General features: G+C 42.5%; 1 protein-coding gene across 7 annotated transcripts in view; it reads right to left on the bottom strand.

Moving 5' to 3' along the window:
- Window positions 1-21,941, bottom strand: part of FAT3 (FAT atypical cadherin 3) — a 559,292-nt gene that overhangs the window by 455,416 nt on the left and 81,935 nt on the right. The window contains exon 1 of one of the 7 annotated variants that reach the window (XM_073336886.1): window positions 5,484-5,570. The exons of the other annotated variants lie outside the window; for them this stretch is intronic. The gene's annotated coding sequence lies outside the window, so the exon portion shown is untranslated. Of the gene's footprint in view, window positions 1-5,483; window positions 5,571-21,941 lie in introns of those variants that run through there. 7 annotated transcript variants of the gene reach the window in all.

Genomic DNA, 21,941 nt, shown 5'->3' with positions numbered 1-21,941 from the left:
TGGACTTCATTCATGCATTAAAAGCTCACAGTAAGCACTTTCTCTTCTACAGGGGCTACTTTTGGATGCTGGAAACCACTCTACTGTTCCTTCCTAAATACCAAAGTTTGTTTTGCTGTATATCTTTCCTCTACTCATTGTTCCAACAATACCTCTGATGTGGTGGATGGATACATGCACAAGAATTTTATTCCCTGCCCATATCCGTCTTCTTCATGCTTCATACATCCATTAACCTGAGGCTTTCTTCCAGGTTATTATACAGAGTATAATAACCTGGAAGAAAGCCTCAGGTTAATGGATGAGTATATACAGAGTATAATAACCTGGAAGAAAGCTCTCACCCTCCCTTTCCCAAGAGATCCTCAGCTTTGAAAATGGTTTCACAGCTGTAAGAAGCAGCTAAAAAATCATAGCAGGGAAGTGCAAACACGAAAATCTGTAGTTAAGTTATCTCCATGAACTGAATTGGGGTGGGACTAATCCTGCACTGCCTCCGTATTGGACATACGTATTTAAAAGTCCCATTTACTGGTATGAAATAGCAATGATGATGACAGAAGGTACAAGCAGAGTTAACTAGAAAATCCTCAGCAAGACTATTCTATTCAGACCGGGCAAAACAAAGAGATACCTCCCTGCCTAGGGCACCTCTCCTGCCAGTACAAGCATTCTAGTGGTTAGACCTCAGGAGTGGCAGTCAGAACTTGTAAATTGTCTTCCTAGCTCTGTAACTGACTTTGTGTGTGACCTCAGCCAAGTCATTTATGGCCTGATTACTGAGCACCTTTAGCTCATGTTCACTCCAGTGGGAATGTCATCAGGCGCTCAGTTCCATGGAAAATCAGGCTACTAACCTCTCTGTGCTTCATCTTATCTGTAAGTTGTGCTTACTGCTTATCTGCCTCACAGGGATGTTGTGAAGTTTAATTAGTTTATGTCTGCAAAGCACTTCGAGATCCCTTGATGAAAAGCACTATATGTGTTCACAATATTATTGCTGACAGCTAAACAATCTACTTGGTGTCTGAGGGATAACTAGCACTAGCAGCTGAAGGAGGATTCCAAAGGGACAGTATTCCTTACTCGGCAGCTCCAGTCTCTGTGCTAAGCTGCCGGGGATTCCTAGATGTTTCTGAAAGATTATATGTTTCAGAGGCAGAATTTCTGCACAATGTGCACTGGATTAGACATGGGAGTTAGCAGCAGTTACACCTCTAACTTGGCCCTGTGATGGAAAATGTACTTATCTGGTTCTTTCAGCTAAAATAACTAAGTCAGAACATGGAGATGAACAACAACAACAAAAACAAAAAGTAACAGAAAGGTGGTTGTTTTTTTTGAACACCCCAAATGGCTTAAAGTTGTTTACACTTCTGTATGCATTAATTGCTCAGGACACAGACTGATTTATTTATGGCTCAGAAAAGAATTCTCAGTTCTTAGGATTTCCACAGAACAAGCACCCCCAGTTCGGCCTGGCCACCTTAGCCAACTCACCATGCAGTTCTCCATTATAATGCTAATGCAGTTCAAACAACCAAACCCTGCATATTCTATTTATGCAATAAGCCATTCTTTAGGTCACTTAGTTGTGTCAGTTTAAACGTCAACATTCCCCATGCAGAAAAACTGATCTTTTATTTACTTGTGAGGGAAGAGACAGCAGAGAAAAACACTTCATTATAAAAATGCTCTTTTGTTTGGGGGGGGGGTCCCCACACCCATTGAAATACATGGGAATTTTTCATTAACTTCAGTGGCCGTTGGATTGGGCTCATGGTGAACAATATTTTAAAGTTTTGAATATTTGTACTTTAATAATTGTATATTATCTTAGAAGTATAAAGCTCCCAACGAATTTGTGTTTTTACACGCGTGGACACACAGAAACACACACATTATTAGAACCTGATCCAATGTCTACTGAAGTCAAGGAAAAGGCTGCACGGACTTCAATGGACTTTGGATCAGCCTCTTTAAGTGAATTTAAGGTTCGAATCTACCACCGTTAATCTCACAAATAGACCCATTATTTCTAAAGAGCTCCCCACAAAAGCAAAGGACGATGGTCAGGCCATTAGTGCTCAAGAAATGTGCTGAATTCCCAGTAGAGACACAGACGTTTTTTGCAATTAAACTGAAAACAGGGTATTTTCATGATTAATTGAACCCCCCCCCCCACACACACACAGAAAATCCCATTTTGAGCCCAAATTTGAGACATCTTGTTAAAAAAAACAAGGACAATTTTCAGCACAATTAGGCAGACATTTGAGCAAAGATGAAGACACAACCATAACGTGTAAAAATTCAGTGCACAGGATTCCCACTCTGCCCTTGCAATGAGCCTCAACCCTGACCTGCAAGAACCGCTGTAGGAAAGTTCTACCATCTCCCTCAGTCTTTTGCCTCTCTGTACAGAACACTGAGAAGGGACACAGTTAAAATCAATTAGTGCCAACTATGTGATATGCATGTCCATTAAGAACTAGAATGACACCACCAACTTATATCAGCAAGCCACTAAGACACCAGTTAGTGACAATTTTGGCTAATTACCATCAAGCACTACATTCAAGACAACAATCAAGATATGAAAGCACCAGAGTCCTTTATCAACCCTACTGCCCACAATACAGCTCCCATACCATCTACCACCGCAGACTGGTTGAATGACAGAAACAGCCAGCCCCGTAGGGTTTCTTATTAGCAGATGGCACAAAAACTGCTCCCCTACTCTTCCGAGTGCACACTTTTCCGTGAGACGGCTCCATCCTAGGAATAACTAGGAGGGAGTCTGGAAGCAGATAAATGTGTGTGTAAGGTACGTGAGAGATAGACAATGCCCTGAGGTGAACAACCCTAAAAGTACAAAACTGGTGTCGATGACAAACAACCTGGACAGACTGTGGGGCAGGGCAAAGGACTGCAATATACAGAAAACTTATCCCTTGTTCAGAGAAACTTGGTACTCAGCTATAATCCACACTAAAATAGTGTGGCTCTTTCCCCCCCTCTAGTGGCTGAACCACACAAGAGGTTTATGAATCTTCTGTGGCTGCTCCAAATGGATGGACAGGGTCCTTTTGCCACAAGCAATGGACATTTGGAGTTTCAGATACAGAGGTCCCTGTTCAATCCCCACAGACTAGGGCTGTTATACAGTGAGAAAGCAGAGGGGCCAAACCATGACTTGAGGCGGATAGGATACGACTCATGTTTAGGGACAGATGCACAATGGCAGATTTTAGAATTAGGTGGTCCAAGGAATACTTTGCTGTGAATACCTGCAGATGAGATAAAAATGAACCCTTTTTTTCCCCTTCAAGAAGCACAAGAGAATCAAATATTCAGCGACCAAGAACATCTCAAATTCTCAAGTGTTAACCTAGTTTGAGGACGAAGTTTCGTGCTTGAAAGTTACCTGCATGTCAATGGGGTCTGAATGAATCACTGGGAATCTTTAAAAAGAAAAAGGAGTACTTGGGGAACCTTAGAATGAAGTGAGCTGTAGCTCACGAAAGCTTATGCTCAAATAAATTGGTTAGTCTCTGAGGTGCCACAAGTACTCCTTTTCTTTTTGCGAATACAGACTAACACGGCTGTTACTCTGAAACCTGGGAATCTTTAATCAATTCTATGTCTCAATGATCTTTAATCAATTTCCCCAGAGGCACACAACCATATGGCTATATGATGCCCTTCCATTTCTGAGAGAGAACACAAACAGGAAAAAAAAACTTCACATGTCTTCACCAGTCATCGTTTTAATGTGGGAACAGTCAAGTCCCTTTCCCTTGGTTGCCAGTGCTAAAATATGCTAACAACAAGGGAAGACTTGCAAAGAGCTCACAATCTGTATTCAGCATAATTAGCAGATGCCAATTTTCAACTTATTACTGCTTCTTCATTTCTATACTCTAAGAAGGACATCAGTGGCAACCTGTTATCTAAATGATTGTTTTCTTTGTATGGATATAAAGCAGCAATCATGGGAAAATACAGCCACAGAGCATGTGTTAGCAAATATCCATCCCATTTTGAAATGACATTAAAAAAAAACCAACTGTTGTTGTAAATGAAGAAATTCATGCCATTAGATGGGCCCGCTGTCTCTTTCTTCATACCTGGGAGTTTAAAGCACTGCAAACTAAAAGCATTGGGCATTTCGCAGAATTACCAGTTATTTAAATATGCACAGGCAAGACACAAGGCAAAGTAAGATTAGTAAAGGAGCTTGCTCAGCTGAATCTGCTACTGATCATTTTAAAACAGATGAAACAAAAGCACTTAAAAGGTTGCATCTTCTATGCAGAGAACCAAAAACGATAAATGAATAAATAAAATGGAGCCTTTCAAATTCAGTACCTAATAAAGCAATGCAACCTTTAAAAATGTTACTGCCAAACCACCAAAATAAACAGAATGTGTGACAGTTAAAGGGATCAATCTATAGTAAGTCCATACACTTTCATTCTACAAAGCCAGAATATGTTTCATAAAACAAAGCCCTCTTGAACGTAGAGCTTTTAAAAGGATGGACATATGCAAAAAATTTCTTTGCTCATCTAAGTTATAGCTTTAACAGGTTATTACAGTATAAAGATCACAATGACACAGTCCAAACAGCATCTTCTGCTGCTTTGTGTTTAGTGAAGATTTCATTCCTCCCATAACATTTTGTATGTTTCAGTATACCATACACAATTATTCTTACAATCTGATTATGATTATAAAGGATATATGTAAAAGCCTTGTAGGCTGTCCTTGTGCATAACCACTCATTTTCTTCTGACAACCTTAGATAAAAAACAATCAACAACTTAATTTTCTGCTAGACATAACAATAAAACTCTATCATTATTGTGCACAATACTTAAGAAGAAAGAATATCTCACATGCTTCTTTAAGCCCATATGCATGCACAGTATAGGATAGCTTCCGTGCAAACCTATTCACCCCCCGCCGCCCCAGGTTAAACTGGTCTCTGCGGAAACTAATAACTTTCCACAGTATGCACTGTAATCCAAGTAATAATTTTAAAACTGGCATAAGCTGCAGCCTGCTGAACTAAGGCATTCTTACCTTGCAAAGAGTGTTTGAGTATATTTAATTACTGTAAAAGGAAACAATGAACATGCTGCCAAATAGAGAGAGAGAGAGAGAGAGAGTCTGAAACAGAGTATATTTCTGAGTTGGGGAAGAGGAACAGAAAGGATAAGATGCAAAGTTAATATTTTGTCTTTATGCTTCAACCAATGTTGAGTCAAGTGGGGGAACTACTTGTGATGAAAAGGAAAATTTTCAGGAAACAATTTTTCCTCAGATGTAAAGAGCTTTGACTGGATGATGTACAATAGTGTAAGTCAAAAACCCTCATATCCTTCCTCCTCATGAGCCAATTAGTTGCAAACAACAAACAAACATTACACAAACCAATGCACGAAGATGTTTAACAGAAAAATTACAGAAGCCCTTACCTTTTAGTCAGAATAAGTGACCAATAAGCATAATAAACTCAGTGGGCATGGTTGCTGTACACATCTCTCTGTGGACTTCTCTCTAGCAGTCCCAAAAGCACTGAACATAAAAAACTCCAGTCTGCCTGCTTCATTCTTCCGCAACAGAGATACATGCTACCACGGTAACGAGGAAAAGCAACAAGAACTACAGATCTTAATTTCTTAAAAATCCTTGTGCTTATATAAGAAAAGAGAGGCAAAAATAGAGCATACTTTCACTGAGAGGAACTGGCCTTGGCTGTATACCTAACCCACAGCAGAGGATCATTAAGTTTGAATTTCCCTGCTTGCAAGCTTTCTGGAAACAAATAGTCAGTCTTTAGGAAGGAGGGGGGACAAAAAGCAAATGCCTGGATTGGGGGAAGGGGAGCAAAGGAGGAGGAGGAGGAGGAGAGAGCTCCTATGTGACATACATATGGAATGAGCATTAGAACAATGCTAACAGGATAGCCAAGCAACTGCTCTCTATGGCAGCAGTTTTCAAAGCAGAGCTCCGCAGTTCTGCAGGAAGGAGAGGAAAACAATAAAAATGTATTATTTTTTCCTCCACAAAAAAAGGAGCTACTTCCAAAAATGAACGGGAATGAAACAATAAGTTGCCAAATTCGGCAAAAATTGCCTTGTCCGCTTTCCAGCAATGCAGGCAGAAGCCTGGATGTCTAATGCTCTTACATTTTATGCAGCTCGCCATGGGTTCGTCCTCCCCTCCCCCCCCAACGAAGCTCTCGGTCCCAGGGGGGTAAGAATTCCAGTGGACCCAATTAACACTGTACTTTGCTAGCTCCTTAGTTTGATCAATATAAAATAAGCTGTTTTATAGCGGTGTTGAAGAATAAAGCAGCCATCCAATTTGTGACTGTTAAAGGTTGGGGGGTTTTCCACCTCACCCATCCATCTCAGAATGATCCAACAAGAAGGAAAAAAAATCCACCAGTGCAAGTGAGTGACAAGCTATTTGGTAGAAACTTGATAAAAGCATAAGGTTGGTTACTCATTTCAATGAAGGCTCCACCGTATATTTAAATAGAACACATCTTTCAAATCAGTAGACAGAGAACAACTCTCAAACGGACTTTCACCAGGTCAATTTCTATTGTCTAATATACCTTTTAATGGACAGGAAGTTTGACGATGGGTTTGGGGATTGTATCAGAAGCACATTTGTTTTAAGTGGATTCCCCACATTATGATTGCATATTTCCATAAATAAAATGCATTAACAAGTTCGTTGCTTTAAGGGAATTCATCAGTAATGTGTTGACTGGCTCATTCCAAAAGCACGTGCCACAATGCACTCTTCAAACGATTTTAATTTGAAGGGGAAGCGAGTAGGAAGCAGTAACCCTTTCTGGTCCTATTTTCACTGATCTATCAATCACAGATTGCCATGTAAAAACAATCTGCTACAGGCTTCCACTATGGAGGAAAAGTAATTATTAGACTTAACTGCTGCCATTGCAAATTAATACAATCCACTCTACAACTGACTGATGCAGTTTGCACAAGACACATTCATATAAGAATGATCTAGTATTGTGTTTAAATCTGACCTGTTTGTTTGGGAGTCTAAAGTTAAGAACTTTTCTCCTCTGCACAGATTTTTATCCATTTTTTTTAAACTCAGGGGAAATGAAAGACAGTCACTAGCTAGGCAAAGGCAGACATTTTATTTCACACGACCTAGTGCAAATCAAAGCTAACAAAACCCAGAAGTGGACTTGCACACAAATACCAACTTCATTATCAGTATCTGCTATTTCCTTTTGTTTCTGGTGTGGCCCTAATCTACAAACCAACCACAATAAAAAACACTGAACTAGTTCATTGACTGAACAGCTGGGTTTACAGCAGCAGACTCAAATCCATCCTATTAAATTAATGGAAGATCGCATTTCCATAAGAATAAGGTCAATTCAGAATGTTCCAGAAGATAGATATTCATGCAGAAGTGCTACTGAAGATACTGAAGAATTAAATAAGGGAATTAAAAAACCCATGATTAAATAATTTTAAGGTTATGATACTAACTGAAGGGAGAAAAAAACCAACAACAAAATACTGGGGATTTAATGGCTGTCCTGCATTACCTCTGAATTTCACTCTGTTGGGCAGTTTCCCCGACATCTTGTATGTTATTTAATAGTCACAAGCCACCTTATAGTGTTATTCCATAAGATATCACATTCTGCTGAGCTAAATTACCCTGCAGTTTCAACTGAAAGTTAATTTCTTATCGTAAATGGTGGTGTAATGCTAACTTCTGTTTTGTAACATTCCTTCCCAGAAGTGGATGCACTTTAGTGGTTCACAAAATAAGCTCTCTCTGTATACAATGTATCTCAGTTTAAGTGTATGAAAACCATTGGGATCCCTTCCAAACAATGCTTAGCCAAGTTGTCCTACTGAGGATGCCCACCAAACTTTCAGCCTCCTTCCATGAGGATGGCAACCTCTAACAAAAGACATTTTATTTACATGGATCAGATGGGATCTAATGAGTATTTCTGTATTTGGGAGGGTCAAGTATTCACAACTTTAATGGGGGCCACATAAGTAATTAAGGCCCACACAAGCAATTAATCAATCTCTCTTCCCAACACTTCTGTAAAGTAGAACAGTGTTAGCACCACATTATACACACAGGGAACTTGAGACACAGAGAAATTAGGTGATTTCCCCAAAGCCACAGAGAAAAGTCTGGGGCAGAGCACAGTAGTGAACCCAGATCTCTCAAGTCCCAGCCTGGTGTGTTAGTCACAAGACTGCTCTCCCTGGGTGTAGACTATAAAATGTGAAATATTTCTAGAGTTAAACTGTTAGTCCCCGAAAACCTTCAGGCTCATTCTAGTCTATTTTAGGTACAACTCAAAGGGCTGGTGATGCTAGTTAAATGCTGAAAAGGTGGAGAACCCAGCTTCCTTAGAAACTCCCTTCTTATTCCTAACTGCAAGAGCTAAGGGTCAATGGGGCCTAAAGGCGAGAAGTAGTTCCCATCAGTCCTAAAGGTTGAACTCTTGGGAGCCAGCAGCTCAGCATCCTCAGTAGAAGTTTCTTGCCAGTGGAACATACTCCTTCTCATGTTCCCCATAGAGCACGGGCTGAGCAAGCTTCGCAGCACAGAGCAATGCACACTCAGCTATTCTCCAAGTTTTTGACAACACCCACATGGATCTCTTTGCCAATGGGCAGAGGGTGACTAATTATTGGGTTGGCTTCTTTTGTTGTCTACTATGTGATGTACAGTATATGCTTTTTATACAGTACCCATGTATCACAATCACCAGCAGCAAACAAGAGAGAGAGAGCACATGTGCAAGAAGAATGAAGATACTCGGGACACTACATTAAACTGCACATTTCTGTTTTAGTAGAACATTAAAATGGTCATGTGGTGATTCCACTGGGGAGGTGTGAGAATCTGAGTCCCCCATTGGTACCATATTTCTGAGCTAGAAGGAAGCCCTACAGAAGCAGTTCTCATAGTTATGAGAGAATGCTGGAAAATGTTACATCACTATAACCAATGCAGTAGTATCTTCCTGTGTCTGCAGCCAGCCTCATGCCCAGAGAGAAGCAGCAGTTACCAGAGCCAGGGAAGAAGCCCCTGGGCCCACATCTCCCACCCTAGCAAACCATGCACCTGCTGAGCTTGAGGGGCAGGAAGGCAGCTTGCCTTTGTCTATCCTGGCTTAGAGCAAGGGGTTCCCATATATGGGTCCCCCAGAAAGGGGTGTATATTGGGCCCAACTACCTTAATCCTGCCCTGCATGCAGATTCTCCTAGCCTCTGGCTCCCCTTCAATGGCACTTGAATGCCCCACTGGGCTCTGCAAGACTGGCTACCTGTAAGCATGTGACTCACCAGCCAGCACACCCTATGGAGGCTGGGCATGCCACAGCACACTCTCCTCCTTTAGTGCCCCCTGCTGACTGCTGTTCTGGCCCTATGGTGGTCTGCTTCTTCTTGCAACTTGACACCTCCCCCCTCGGCCAGGTCACATACTCCCACCCCTTCTGGTATAAACCAACAGTCCAACAACTAACAGTCCATCAACTTTCATGCTGGACCCTCAGTCCGAGCCTGAACTCTGGTTCATATCCCTGGGACCAGGGGGTTTCAGTCGTCCTTACCCCTAGTTGGAGAGGGGGGTTCCGCTCCGCCTTCCTCAGTGGGCTGGTGAGAAAACCCAGGTTCTCCCACTCCACCAGGTTCCAGTCCAGGGACCTTTGAGGAAGCAGCCAAGGACTGACTACATAGACCCATGGCTGCCTCCTGGATCACTTCGCACCTTGCCCTGTCTTGGGCCTTGCCTCAGCCAGCTCCCCCCTCTCTAAGCCTCTTCCACAGGCTCACAGCAGGGCTTCTCAGCACTTTCTGCAACCCAGCTGGTTCTGCTGCAGGAGAGTTTGCTCCACTTCCCTGGCAGGGCAGTCCCGGACACAGCTGTCATCTTCTTGCTCCCTGCAGGCCCCTCCACAAGTGCACCAAATCCTAGGCAGACTCACTTCCTGCTGTTTCGTCCCAACTGCCTTGGGCTCCCTGCTGGAGATCTACCTTCCTTCCAGGAGGCTCGATCAGCCAGCAGTCCCACCCTGCTTCCTGACTCCAGCCATGCTTCTCTCCCTGAGAGCCAGAGATCTACTTTCCTTCCTGGCCAGGCCTTAGCTGGGGAGGCTCAGCCCTTTTAGCCTTCCAGGTGTGACACTTACTGCAGATGAGTGGGGTGAGGCTGATTGCGCCCTCAGGCCCTCTTCAGGCCAAATGTCGTGGGATTCAGGTGCCCCCCTACGCCCCTAGGGTTCTGGGGGACAGATGAGGGGGAAGAGAAAATGAGGACACCTTCCCAACTGCTACCCACTCGCGATGCCAAAATGAAATGCCACGGAATAGACCACACAAATCTTAGTGTTTGGTTTAATATAGTTCAGAGAACGGAGTGGTAATACAACATGAATCATCCTCTTCTCTCATCATTTGCTTAAGTTACCCGGAAGCCCACTCTACAAGAGTAGTAATGAGCACCTAAATAAAAGTCCAAGCTAGAAAGATTTATCAAAGAAGCAGAGCTGCTACTAAAAGAGAAAGGCCAATCAGTATTTACTGCTTTGAGGGCAAGAAATAATGACCAGTGCTAATGGAGTAACACTGTACACCACAGAACTGCGATACTAACACTGGAGATTTTTCCCCTCTTCTCCCCTAAAAGAGAAATTGTATTAAAAAAATATCAGCATTGAACTAAACATCAGAGTTCTGCAATTTATGCAGATGTTTCCCCAACACCTTTGACCCCAACTACCAATAAGGGAAATTAAAACAGTAAAAGATACACATTGTTTTACAGCATGTAACAGCTAATTCACTTTATTACAAGCATCGTCAACTCTGCTCATTATGTAAACCTTGCAACTTAACCGCTCCTGTACTCGAAGACTTAAAGCCTGAGGGGCAATATTTGTTTAGGTTGCTTAAATTGATTTTTAGAAGATACTGTTTTTGATGATTAAAAGGCAAATAAATTAGCAGATTTTTCTCTCCCTTTTCCTTTCAATCCTGTTTAACACAATACATCCAGCACATTCACAGCCACATAGCTACCAAAAATAAATAAATAAATAAATCCTGACTTCAAAGCACTGGTATTCAAAATAGGAACAACTGAACATACATGCTGATTTGGTCTTTATATAAGAATGAGAGAAATGAACACTGAACACTTTAAATATTTACCAAACAAGGCAGTTTGCATCATGTTTCAGAGTATTGGTTTATACATATTTTCCATAGATAAGATTCATTGAGATCAGTAGGTTTGGATTTTTTTTTCCTTTCTCTTTTAAATTACATTTTAATCGAGGAATAAACAGAATGAACACGTAATGGTAGATTTAAAAAAAAATAAAAAAGAGTAAAAACAACCTTTTACAGAGCTTAGCATCGGAGAAGGTTAGCCAGATAATTACGATTTACAACTGCGCAATAAACCACCGTGGAGGTTCAGCTGACTAATGCGCTATTGTGTAGCAAGTATCAAAGATAAAAGGCCAATTTCCTATTTAGAAATTGCATTTCAGTAACTTGCAACCACCAGCCCATAGGCTGGATTATTAGACTCCCACTCTCATTAATCACAGAGACTCATCAAACTATTGTTGGGAATTTCTGCACCCCATTTCCACTCTCCTCATCTTAGTCCCACTCAGGAGTTCACTATTAAACATCTGTACACAACTATACATAAAAGGATAACTCAGTTATCTATCACACAACAATGCTCACATAGAAAGAACGCCCTAAGGTTAAAGCTGTGAACCAGAATTCAGGAAATCTAGGTTCAAATCCTGGCTCTGCCACAGACTTCATTTGTGACCTTAGGCAAGTCACAATCTCTCCCTGCCTCGGATCCTCTTCTATAAAATAGGAACATTCCTCCTCCCTTCATCTGTTTTGTTTATTTGGATTATAAATTCTTTGAGGCAGGGACTGTGTCATACTATATTTATGCACAGTGTCTCACTCAAGGGAGCCTCAAACAAACAACCACATAGGCCCATACAATGTGGAAGAAAGCAGGGAGAAGGAAGACAAGCACAAATAAAAGCACCAATACTAGACGTAATAAATTGCTAAGTGGCATGTCAATGATCCCACATTGGGGCTGGCAGATTCCCAAAGGCAGCATAGGTGGAAGAGGCCACATCAGCTTTACAGTGTCTCATGAAAGAGCGCAGGAATCCCTAGGTCATGTCCTCTGGCTTTAATTGATCAAGAGATGGTGAAGAGTCTTGTGAAAGGTACCAGAATACATAGCGCAGAAGACAAGGACAAAGGTCCACATCTCCATGATAAAGCGGTAAAAGCTCTGGAAGGAATAACTTTGTAGCAATATCAGCATCTGAGGCCTAGTTGCAGGAAAGAGGCATGAGGATCATAAATGTTCCAGGAGACGCCCTGCAAGACAGCAGACAAAAGGAGCCCAAAACTGGCAGATGAGAAAAATCCAGTGTTTTACTGGAAGAATGTACATGAGAAGGAAGGGGCAGGGATTATGGGTAGCTTGATATCACTGGAGAAGGAGGAACCATTCAGTAAAGGAGCCAGGCACTAAGAAGTCACACACCTCATAAACTGGCTTTCAGTGGAGCATGACCTACCAGCAGTCAGATATTCTAAGTTAAGCATCAGTGGGCCGAGTTAGTACTTGCATGGGGAAACCCCAAATGTTGCAAAGTGGTGCTGGTCATTCAGTGGGTGAATTCTTCTCTAAGACTCAGTACTAAGCCAATTCTCCTTTCACTCAAGATGTAAAAGTGAGGCCTGGACAGGGCCATGGTCATTAGACAATCCCATGCTAGTTCTGCGAGAATAAGGGTGTTAATCTTTGATCAACACCCAGACCTTGAACATCTAAGATTTGCATAACTGAGGCTACGCCTACATTACAGCTTATGTCAGAATAATTTATGTCACTCGGGAGTGTGAATAAATTGCCCTCCTGAGCGACGTAAGTGACACTGACATAAGCACTGGTGTGGACAGCGCTATGTAGGTGGGAGAGCTTCTCCTGACGACAGCTTCCACCGTTTGCAGGTGCTGGAGTAATTCAGCCAACAGAAGAGCTCTCCCCCGTCAGCATAGTGCAGCCACCTTAGAGAGTTTACAGCAGCGCAGCTGCATCAGTGAACCAGCGCCACTCTAAACTCTCTAATGTAGCCATGCCCTAAATTTCCCCAGAACGAACTCCCCCTCTTTAAGCTGACATTGCGGGAGATTCAGTGCTGCACTTCTAAGACATTCAGCACAGAAAAGGAAAGAGGGGCCATTCCCAAGGTGGTTTTAAGGCCACTTTGTATGCTCCTAATCCTGGGCTGCTCTGGGAGCTGGAAAAAAGCCCATCTAATTTATGGCAGCCTCCTCAGCGTGTTCTATGGGCCACATTGCTGTGTAACATGGCCCCACCTTCAACCCACCCCTCCACCTCCCGATAGCGAGGCTTGCATTGGGATCCGCAGAAGGCAGCCTCACAGTTATCTTCCACAGCCCCTCTGCAGGGGCAATCCTCCCAGGGCAGAAAAAGGGTTTTTTAGGGGCCCCTTTTACACTGCTCCAGTCCTTTCACCAAAAGTAAAGGGGCCGAACCAGGGGTGAGATCTCACCCCCTCACCTACTGGTGAAGAAAGGTTACCACAATCCATCCCAGAGGTGGCAAGCTTTGGTGATGAGCAAGTACTGACATGTTACAAGTTAGACAAGATATCCCAGAGAATGAATATCCATAAAACACAGAAGTAAGGGTAAAGGAAAAACCAGAGTCCCAATAATACCCATCAATACATCCTGCAAATTTGTGGTGTCATACGGAGTGGAAGCTGATGGGGAATGAGGCTCACTGTGTATGGCAACTTCCACCTTCTCTGTACGTGTGTGTGTGTATATACACACACACACACACACACACAGAGAGAATGGAACATATATATTCTTACTATATGTTCCATTCTATGCATCCGATGAAGTGGGCTGTAGCCCACAAAAGCTTATGCTCTAATAAATTTGTTCATCTCTAAGGTGCTACAAGTACTCCTGTTCTTTGTGTAAAAAGAATACATTTTTGTTTAATTGTTAACATCAATACTATACAGTGTGAGTAATTAGGTTTATGGAGGTTTCCTGGAAGAGGCAGTGGCGAGGCCAGCCTCTCAGGGCAGATAAGTGATGGAGTTTTGTATATTTTTATATGTTTGTTCAGTGCCCAGAAACGACAGGCACTTAGAACCCTTTAAATAAATAAAGCATGTTGGAGTCATTCAACATGAAAGGCATTATATAAATTCAAGTTAGCTGCTATCGATGGAAACGGTTATGGAAGATTTACACAGGATGTGGGGATAATTTGAACTGCCAAAGAAGAAACGAAATAAAAATCGAAAAAAAATTGTAAGGCCAACAGCCGTTCAGCAAGCAACAGATCAGGCCAAAGATCTGAGAATAATTCAAACAGCTATGGAGGGAGAAAATACGCCACCACTCCTTGCTAAGATTTGCCCATGATAACAGAAGAACATACGTCCCATTATAGTGAGCCCAAAACGGGAGATTCTGTAACCATGAGCCAGAACACGTAGTCATATAGAATTAATGCAGAGTATGCTGAAAATGAGCTTAAAACGTAGCCAAGAGCTTCCCTTTAAGGAACCCTCCTGCAGTGCAAGGCACTGCTAGAGAAGCAAAAGATGAAGAGAAAGGGCCACACTTTCTGCTGGTGCAGGAGGAATTTTTCTCATTTAAGTCAATGGAGCCATAATAATTTACACCAGTAGAGACTCTGACCCAAGATTTTTACCTTTCTGAAATGAGAGAAAGAAGTTTTAATCCAATAGCTGTAATTTAAGAGTGCAAAACACTGGTCTAGACATTTTTACAACATCTTAAGGGTGAAATGAAGTTACAAGCAGTGATTTACTGAGATTTAGACAAGTCGGTCTTCCGCTGATTGTATGCCTGAAATTTTAGAGGTACTAAACTAGGATGCAGCATTATTAAGTGACAACACAAATCAAGGGACATTAGCAGTTTTGTCATCACATTCTACCAGTGTGTTTGACTCCTTAGGTATATATAAGTTGATCTGTGCACATGCAAAGTTAGTTGATAGTTAAACTGCCTTCCATTTTGCAGGGTCACTAAAATACCTAGTGCTCTTCATTGCAGGTCTTTATTTCACGTTTGTGCATGCACAATGTGGTCAACAGAAACGAACTGAAGTTCTATAAACTATGTAGGACAGAGCATCAATATGATGAAATTGATTAAAAATGGAATATGTAACAATTTATCTGGATTCTTTCCACACATACAATCCATACAATCAATACATATAATCAATCCACACATACAATCCACACATAATCCACACATACAATCAATCCCAGGATCATGGAGTAGAATATAATCATTTACACATGCACAGGCCCTTCTGACGGGGTACACAGGCCCCACACTCATGAGGAAGGCACCAGAGAAACCCTATGTGCGGGGTTAGCCCCGCCTCTCCAGCCCTGTCAATCATGTATGGTAGGAAGGAGACCTTTAAAAAGAAGGAACTGCAGTCATCTGGGGGAGAGAGATCACCCTAAGCAATAAAGAGCTGGAGTAACTCCTTAAGCGGCATGGGGAACTCCCATGCAGCAGATCTCCACTCTGACACTTTGGGGACTACAGCAAACTCCCAGGGTAAGCCTGACAGAGTTAGCCCCATAGCCACCCAGCCAGAAGGACTACTAGAAAACCGCTACGCAGACAGCCCGGTACTGCTGGCCTTTTCCCCTTTTGAGTTGACTCCATGAAGAAGTTATTCTCAAATGAACTGGAACATTTATTGCCCTTTTGATCCCCCACTAGAAGAGACACAAGAAGGCCCACAAAGGGCAGAGTCCCCATTGTAAGGACTAAGAAACTGGGACCTGAACATAAGCTACCCAGTGCAGATAACTGAGTGTGGCCAGGGTCTCCCACGGTCTGGGTAAAAAACCAAAGAGGGCTCTTTCAGGCTCTGAAAATCCAATTTCAGACTCTGCAGTAGAATGGAAACAAAATAAACCCACAAATATAGAAATGCAAATCAGGTGCAACTGTCAGTCGGCATGTGCAAACATAGTTTTCACAAAGGCAAAATGCATTTCCCCTGGGGCAGATTCTGAAGGTATGTTTTCAGATACAAGGTGAAAATTTAGAGCCATTCCATAACTAGAATAAGCATTACATAGTTAAAGCTGTTAAAACAAATGCCATCAGCTGAAGGGACTTTTTCTTTCACTAGCACTTCTCTTTCTGTGACATGAAAACAATGAATTTAGAAGGCTGACCACCTTACTAGATTGGTCTGAAAGAGTTAAGTGCTTCCCTGCTTAGATCTTTTCCTTTCCTGAGTCTTATGGTAAGTACTGGAAGATTTATGTGCAATGAATTTCCAATTACTGATCTCCACCAGCTGGGCTGTCAATCAAACTGTCTATACACTGGATATCTTCACCTCCCTGTTTCCTTGTTATGCACACATGCTCGCAAAAGCATACAATTCTACACAGAGATTCCCATCAACTACAGTAGGTTAAATGTTATCTTGGCCAGCGCAAGCTTCCACAGTCCTCAGTCTTTGGCTTGGCTTATTTTCTGCTCTGCCCTAGCTACAGAACCCAGGAGAGCAATTCCAGTGGTGGATCTGAAAGACCAAAAAGAATTTTAAAAGCAGAATTACATTTTCTGTGACCTTTCTCCCACCAGCAGCCCTCAATGAGGAACTGATGGATTGAGGGAGGAAGCCAGGCCTCTTTTCACATCAGGAGACTGGTGAGACATTTTTAAGATGTTACAACTGCTCTTTGAACTCTAGGACATCTAAAATCCCCACATGGTGATGCAAAAAGCAAGGTTTAAGGACAGACAAAACCACTACTTTCTGCTGACACTTCACCTCATTTCATCCAGGCAGAAGTGCATAATGGTTTCAGATCAACTAGACAGGCCATCATTGGCAACATAGCAGGAGCGCCAAAAAAGCATCCTAGGGTTTGTCTACACTACACAGCTTTTGGCAACACGGCCGTATTCCTAAAAGTCAGGCAGTGTAAATGGTGTTTGTTGGCACTTTTGCTGACAAAATACTTCCACCCCCTACGAGCGAGGTTCGCGTGGTCGACAGGAAAGCACTCCTGACGACAACGAGCCGTTTACACTGCCACTTCCCAAGGCAAAAAACTTTTGTCTTTCGCGGGGGGGGGGGGGGGGCTTTTTAAGCACTTGTGAACGACAAAAGTTTTGTCGTTCAATGGTCAGTGGAGACATAGTCCTAGGATTCTCCCGGATTAGGTGGCCCTTGGTGCCATGAACATCTCCCATGCTCCATCTCATATCTAGGGTTTCGCACCCCAGATACAGATGAGCACACAGTGGTAAGTCAGGACCTCCATCTTCTTTTTACCACTTCCCTCTCCCTCCCAACCCAGACATAGGGTCCAATTCCCTTCACATGGAGAACAGCAGCAGCCACAGCTGGAAAGGGCCTTCACACATCCCTTAACAGGATCACTTGCTTATTTCTGAAACACGCACTCTGGATTTCTCTTGCCACATTTGTTGGGTCACCACTTGCAGCTGGGCTCCCCACTCCCTTTATGCTTTCCCACTCTGACCACCCCTCAGATGCCCAACATTACTTTACAGAGCTCATTGCCTCACCTATCTTCCTACTCTCCATTCTCTCTCTTCCTCTAACAATCTCCTCCTCTCCGACTGCCCCCAAGAAAGGTCCTCTAACACTAAGATTCTGTACCATAAATAAGATTCTTTTATTAAAAATGGTACAGAACATGAATGACATGTGCCCGTAACCCACCTGATCACTGTTGTTTGGTGTACCCTTTCCCCCACCCGTTTGGTTGTTATTTTGTCATTTTATCTTGCAAGCCGCTCAGGGCAGGGATCAAGTCATCCTGTACATTCATACAAAGATCCCTGATCTCTGCCGGGTTGAAACACAATGTATATAAATAAATAATATGGGGAAAATGGGTCGCACCACGTTGTGGTTTAAAAAGCATCTTTGGCAGAAATTCAGGAAGGCTTATGGGTCATTGTATCTCAATTTAAAACTAAATGGAGCAGCCTGCACTACAGAATCAACAGTTCACTCAACCCCTTCCTAGCAATGACCGTGGCAATGAGGAAACCAGTTTGAATAATACTGTACAGACACTGAGCCCATGCTCTCAAAAGAAGAGTCATGGAAGCTACAAAGAACTCGGGATCTAAGCTGCTAAAGCAGTACACTAAGGGCCTGGCTACACTGGAAACGTCAAAGCGCTCTCGCAGCAGCGCTTTGAAGTGCGAGCGTGGTCACGCGCGAGCGCTGGGAGACAGCTCTCCCAGCGCTCCTGGTAATCCACCTCCACGAGGGGATTATCTCCGAGTGCTGGGAGCACGCCTCCCAGTGCTCGGAGCCTGTTTACACTAGCGCTTTAAAGCTCTCTGACTTGCTGCACTCAGGAGGGTGATTTTTCACACCCCTGAGCCAGCAAGTTAGAACGCTATAAAATGTAAGTGTAGCCAAGCCCTCAGTCGACCCCACCTCTCACATGAGCCAAGCATTCTGCATCCACAATCTAGTCAGGTTCTACCAGCTTAAGGAATAATAGGATAGCTGGATTCCTTTTCTTTTTTTTTTTTTTTTAAAGTAATCAAGAGGAAAATCTGAATTTTTGCAAGCTGTCTGACGTAAAACAATGAGAGAACACATGTATTTTTGCCTTAGTTTACATTGTGCACTCCCTCTTTTCTTACAGTGGGTTAACTTGTTTTTCAAAATGATCTACACACAGAATTTGCATGAAGCCAAATTTCACAAATAAACTCTACAGCACTATCAGCTCCTTGCGAACGCAGACCTGTTTCAGTACTTAGACCAGAGACCACGGAAAACCTAGAGTCCTACATGAAGTGCCGGTGCTGACACAGCAGATTTTCAATCACAGATTTCTAGTGTCCAGTCAAGATTGGGACCAGTGTGGAAGGCATTGCTCAAAACACAGAAAGACACAATGTCCTGCTTTTGAAAACATGAAGGACATTCTTCCATTCAAGTCAGTAGGGCACTAGAAGGCACTGAGCTCCTAGCAATTGTGTCTTCTGACTAAGACCTGAGGAATTAACCATGTGTGGCCATAAAAAAGAAAACCTTGTGGCACTTTTACAAGAAAGGAGTGATAACAATGGAATCCTGTCCAAATTCCAACTGAGGACAACCACGCTACGCCCATCAGTAAATATCGCTCGATCTGGCTCTAAATGTGCAATTACACTGTTATTACATAACTGCCAGTGCTTAGGAAAAGTAGACTCACAACCAAGTGACATTAGCAGCTTTGCCATCCATTCCCTTTCCTTAGTACAGGGGAGTTCTCTCAGGCTACAGCTACACAGCCTGTGGCAGAGAGCCTCCAACCCTGGGTCAACAGACTCAAGAACACAGGGCTCGGGCTACTGTGCAACTCAGGCTGAAACACCACCCCGCCCTCCCTAGGCTTCAGAGCCCAAGCTGCAATGACTACACCGCTATTTTTAGTGCAGTAGCACACACACACACCCCGCCCCCCCAAGCCCACCTCTGTCGACCAGGGCTTGGCAGCTTACTGCCGCCTGCTGCCACTGCCTGTTAAGGGCTACCCAAAGTCTCACAGGCAACGATTTCTACAGGGTGAACAGCAGGCGCTGGAGTGCAGCAATCCAGGTGCCGCTATGGAAACATGCATCCAACACATTCAGAAATTGCTGGGCCTAAACCCAAGTCAAACTCAAATAGCTGAATCAGTACAAAAGCTAGAAACAGATGAAGCTGGAAGATAAATGTGACTGCGGAAAAAAACAAAGGTGGGGGTATACGTAAGGCAGCACTAATGCTGAGGGCGGCTATAAACATACACAGTAGGTATTTGAAGACCAGCCAGTAAAGTTTTAATTCTCAGAACACCACCATTTCCTGACTGCCAGTCAAATAAATCCTTGAGATAACACCCAGCATTCCTATTGGCAGCTATAAAAAGACACAAAAAAGTGGCCAGGTTAAAATCGTATTTTATAAAATAAGATCTACACCTATGTTGCAACGTCATATAATATCTGGATTATTAAAACTGAAACAGTTGTAAACATCTAATTTCCTTTTTGCTATTTATGAGTTGGTGTACTTTGTGTATTTCTCATACCTGGGTTATTGCAAACTGGCTAGCCCCTTTCACTTTTGTTTAGAGTCAGTTTCACTCAAAACCTTCTCATTCATCAGTGTAGCGCAGCAATGTTTATGTCACCCACATTGCAAGGATATGTTTATGTTCTGAAACATAATTTTCTCTGGATTAAAACAACAAAACAAAAACTAGTTCTAGTGGCGTCAGGTTTTCTAGGAGAAAGTTTTACAAAAGCTAAATTTTGAGCCACATATGATTCAACATCATCCCTTTTAGTGCTCATTATCTTCTGCCCTGAAGCAAGGAACAGTGGCAGTACAAGTTTCCCCTATAATGCCCTGCTAACATGGCAGGGCTGAAGTGGGGAGCAAAGGGTTTTATTTTCCTGAAAAGAGGCTCTCACACAGCTTTCAAAAGTTTGTATATATAACTGCAAAGGGTTAAACACCATAAGGTGTTACTCTGATCTGATCTCCTCAGGTCTATGAAGTTACAATGGTGTAAAACCAGTGTGAAGCAGAATCAGACCAAAAAACTCTTAATGAAGCATGAGCTGGATGTCTATATGGATTTCCGAAGGTGCACTGTTTTTGTATCAAGACGCGTTCTATATATTATTGTTTAACCTCTTTCAGGACCTAGATCTTTGATTTCAAACTAGCACCCACGGTCAACAAGATCAGCAACATTGATTAAATCTACAGGTACTGAAGAGACAGTGATATTACATTTTCTTGAAACACATGCTTTGCCAGACCTTAACACTCTGGAAAAATAAGTTTACCTACAGAGTTGGACCAACTTTAGTCGTAGCTTTAGTGACAGTAATATCAAATAATCCATTTACCACCTAAAATTGTTACAAGGTATGAAACTGAATTATTAAAACTTACAGTACATCTGTCCTCTGTCTGTTCAGAGTGCCTTGATTTCAGCTGCAAATAAGAGTCTAAAATACCTCTGATAAAATCACTCTCATTTGTGGTTCACTTAGGGTTAAAGTTTGAAAGTCATCCATCTGGGTTTGTAGTCTGTAGTTTATTGCCACCATGACCAGCTATGAAGCTTAGGCATTTTATCAGGAATTCAGTGGCACAGCAAAGCTTTAAAGTATACACATACAATTCTGATTCCAAGGAAGCAGAAAGCATGCAAAAAAAAAATTATGCCATGACTAACCATTCCCATAATTCCTCCCAACTTTCTTCTTCACAATGAGCTGAATCAAGAATTTTAAATTGGTCACAAAATCACCATTTTTCCCTAGAGAAAGGGTTTTTTTTAAACCAGAATGCAAAGCACCGATTTTTCTGTTTTTGTGATTTAAATCTATTAATTTGTGTTAACAGAATATTTGCAGAGTGGTTCAAAAATGCTACAAGCCTTGCAAATACTGCTCACATTTTCCTTGCCTGCATTGCTGTGAGGTCACAGAGAAGTCAGAATTTAATCACAAGTGTAAGCAGCAGCATATTTCCTCTTTGAAATAGCTGCCACCTGGGGGCATTAGGTGTGTTTGAGCAACCTAGCTCCGTTAAGCCCACACACCACTGTGCAGTGGTATTGTGGAGCTTTTCTGTACACAACACTTGTGAGAGGTGTGACCTAGAATCAAGGGGTGAAAATTGATCAGGGGGAGGAATGCATAAAATTAATATCAGGGTATTAACAGTGC

This window comes from Lepidochelys kempii, chromosome 1 (assembly GCF_965140265.1).
Source record: "Lepidochelys kempii isolate rLepKem1 chromosome 1, rLepKem1.hap2, whole genome shotgun sequence".
Taxonomy (NCBI): domain Eukaryota; kingdom Metazoa; phylum Chordata; order Testudines; family Cheloniidae; genus Lepidochelys; species Lepidochelys kempii.
Note: the sequence above shows the minus strand (reverse complement) of the source record. Positions and strands in the feature narration are given on the sequence as shown.